Genomic DNA, 3735 nt, shown 5'->3' on the forward strand with positions numbered 1-3735 from the left:
CTAAACCGTCACCTCGTGTTTCAGCATGATACTGCACGGCCCCATGTCGCAAGGATCTGTACAGAATTCCTAGAAGCTGAAAATGTCCCAATTCTTCCATGGCCTGCCTATTCACCAGACCTGTCACCAATTGATGCTCTGGATTGACGTGTATGACAGCGTGTTCAAGTTCCCGCCAATATCCAGCAACTTCGCACAGCCATTGTAGAGGAGAGGGACAACATTCCACAGGCCACAATCAACAGCCTGATGAACTCTATGAAAAAGAGATGTGTCGCGCTGCATGAAGCAAATGGCGGTCAAACTAGATACTTTTTAAAAATGTATCTGTGACCAACAGATGCATATCTGTATTCCCAGTCATGTGAAATCCATAGATTAGGGCATCATAGATTAGGACATAATGTATTTATTTCAATTGACTGATTTCCTCATATGAACTGTAACTCAGTAAAATCACAGAAATTGTTGCATGTAGCAATTATACCTTTGTTCAGTATAAATATGTAAATGCTCATATCAAATTTCAGATGGATCGACAGAAATGGTCTGAAACAAATTGATCTCATCAGTATCATATTGGCATTATAACTATCATGGATCTATTGCGACTACTGTATCTACCATTGCTTTTCTAACTAAACTGAGAAACATAACATGGGGAACAAAAATTATTAAATGACACGCGCGCACGCGCACACGCACACGCACACACACACACACACACACACACACACACATACACACTGGATGAACATTTTCCCTTGGGAAGTTGGGAAGCCAGCACCTGTTGTAGGATTACACCGGGACAAATTTAGTTAAAGGCCCTTGCAGAGGGTTGTGTTGAAACAGAGCATATCAGACGTCCCATGAGAACCCAGCACCTCTACACAACAATACCAGAACTATCATGAGAACCCAGCACCTCTCCACAACAATACCAGAACTATCATGAGAACCCAGCACCTCTACACAACAGTACCAGAACTCTCATGAGAACCCAGCACCTCTACACAACAATACCAGAACTATCATGAGAACCAAGCACCTCTACACAACACTACCAGAACTATCATGAGAACCCAGCACCTCTACACAACAATACCAGAACTCTCATGAGAACCCATCACCTCTACACAACACTACCAGAACTCTCATGAGAACCCAGCAGCCCTACGTAACAATACCAGAACTATCATGAGAACTAAGCACCTCTACATAACAATACTAGATAAGAGCTGTATGGGGGAGTAAGAGAGAACCACCTCATGCCTAAGCCTCATCACTCCCTCCTTGACAACTATCTCCCATCGCTTATCGACTGTGTCAGGGGTGCTATGCACAACAAAATAATTTTGTGGGAACATGGAGCAGAATGCCAAAATTCCAAGAGCTGTGATAAATGTGGCCGCTTCGGTTACTGAGCATTATGGGGTTTTGGAGGAGAAGCCTTCCCCAAGAAACCACATCAAAGCGGGCAAGTGCTTGGCAAGAAATAGATTGACAGTCTATGCTGTGAAACTCACCTTTGAGGGCAAAAACAGCGACAGACGCATATATTAACCCAATCAAATGAACGCATGGCATACGTAAATGTACTAAACAGCTTTTATTTATTTGATCTGTTTTGAGACGTAGTTTTAACTGTTCTTGGTGACATGATTCAAAGTAGTGGTAGTGTGTTTATTTAATTTCAGGCTGATCTAATGAGCTCATGCAGGCTGTTAATGTAGGTTGTTATGGGTTGGACTCTACCCTCCTCATACTGTGTAATTGGCTGTTGGATACACTGAGGTATCCCATTCCCTGACTAACACATAGGAAACAAACACACACACAAGCACGTGAGCGCAGACGCACACGCTGTTGGCACCATCCCCACTCTCCCCTCTCACTGTCAAAGCCAGGCTCCCTAACCATTATACATGCTATATCAGTCTGTCAAAACTCTATGGATGGACAGGGAAATATTTCAACCCTCCCTTCCACCTCTGTACTAAAAGTGGGTGGGTCACATTTCTAAAATCCTACCTCACTATCAGCCCCTGGGGAGTAGGGATTCTAGATCTAGTGTTCTGTGGGCTGCCCACTTTAACATGGCATGGACCCTAACCAGAGAGTTACAGGATTTGTACATTGCCATGGTCACTAGGTGGCATCATTATCTGGGTAATAGCATCACACTGTGCCTGGCTCTATAGCTCATAAATCAGAACATCTGAACATAACATCTGGAGTTTCTGACTGTGTCTCTAAACCCCTCCCCTCCGTCCTCTTCTCTACCGCCGCCATGTGTGACAATGATTAATGCAAATGTTTTCTTTTAAAATCGCTTTAATCTATTATTCCCCTTTTTTCGGCTCACAACATGAACATATTCTTTCAATGGAGTTTCAAAAGTAGGAATTTGGCCCATTTTGGCCGTGCTGAGGGGCTGCCAGTGGAATGTTTTCCATGGCGGGGCCGGAGAGTGTGTCTGATGCATGGGATACAGGCGCTGGATTACTTCCTCCTCATAATAATAGGGGGGAAGGGGGGGATGCCAAGTCACACCACAAGACTGCTGAGTCTGTAAAGGTTTAACAGCACGGCGGGTTGCCAGATTGGGTATTTTTCCTTCATCACTAGACAAGGCCTTAGATTAATGGCACGGAGGGTTGCCAGATTGGAATTTATCCTTCATCACTAGAAAAGGCATTGGTTTAGTAGCCTACGTAGTCCCAGATCTGTTTGTGCATGACGATGTTTGGGATGACAATGACCATAGGAGCAACACAGCACAAACAGATCCAGACCAGGTTATTGGTTTAATATATGTGCAACACATGGAGATGTTTAGGCCATCGGTCCCCTTTGCCAGAATGGAGTGAGAATATATGGGTGACATCTAAAAAATAAAAAAGTATGCAGTTGATCAGAGTTAAAAGGCAGCGGTGTTCATTCTCTCCAACTCAGCTGATATCAATAACACTTCATGTTACCTCACAGGAGTTTGGAATCCAAACCAGGCTGGCTAGAAGACCGCAACTCAACCGTGACCGAGCAGCCAAGGTCTGACCCAAGGTCTTTAAACAGAAAGGGTTCCCCATAAGGACTTTGATGAAAGGCCGATGTCGACCATCTCCTCTTCTTCCTCCTTGTAATTGTCAGGACATTGACTACTATGACAACTACAAGTCATTTAAGAGACTGTACAATGCTGCCACCTGGTGAGTAAAAACAAATCCAACCAATATTATCTCTCTTTAATTTCAAGAATAGGGCCCTGACAGATAATGAAGCTAGAGAAGCTACAACTATAATGGAGTTAGTCCAGGAGGATCTCACAGCTCTGAGGGGACAGAGGGGTCCTATCTTTGGTACAGGTTCTTCTGAAGGAACTCCAGGATCCTCCTCCATTTGGACTTCCCTCCCCACAACATGATCACTGCAACAACACATCACAGTTTTACAGTAGGGTAAAAATACTAATGGAAAACAATCCCTTTCAGAGACTTGTAATGTAATGTGTAATGTCTAGTGATACTATCGACTGGGTCCTTGATCTAGCCGTACAGTAAGTCAGAGCAGATGAGAGATGCTCTGTAAAATCCCTCACCTTTGCCCCTGTTCTTGGTGTAAAGCCTAAGGAAGGTGCTGGAGCGGAAGTGAGGAGTGTAGAAAGGTTTGATCAGGTGACCAGCCCCAGGGTAYSWCKRYMSTRRRKTYCKCWRRRKYARYTYRWMWASWGTGCYT

At 44.1% G+C, this 3735-nt stretch overlaps 1 long non-coding RNA gene across 1 annotated transcript; it reads right to left on the bottom strand.

Annotated features, from left to right (window-relative positions):
* Positions 1-3230: 3230 nt before the first annotated feature.
* LOC112068602 (uncharacterized) lies at positions 3231-3735 on the bottom strand. The gene is made up of 2 exons (XR_002893602.2): positions 3599-3735; positions 3231-3427 (listed from the first exon to the last, which is right to left on the bottom strand). It is a non-coding gene; the product is annotated as an uncharacterized lncRNA (long non-coding RNA).

The sequence above is a fragment of the Salvelinus sp. IW2-2015 genome, unplaced genomic scaffold (assembly GCF_002910315.2).
Source record: "Salvelinus sp. IW2-2015 unplaced genomic scaffold, ASM291031v2 Un_scaffold591, whole genome shotgun sequence".
In the NCBI taxonomy this organism is placed as follows: Eukaryota; Metazoa; Chordata; class Actinopteri; order Salmoniformes; family Salmonidae; genus Salvelinus; species Salvelinus sp. IW2-2015.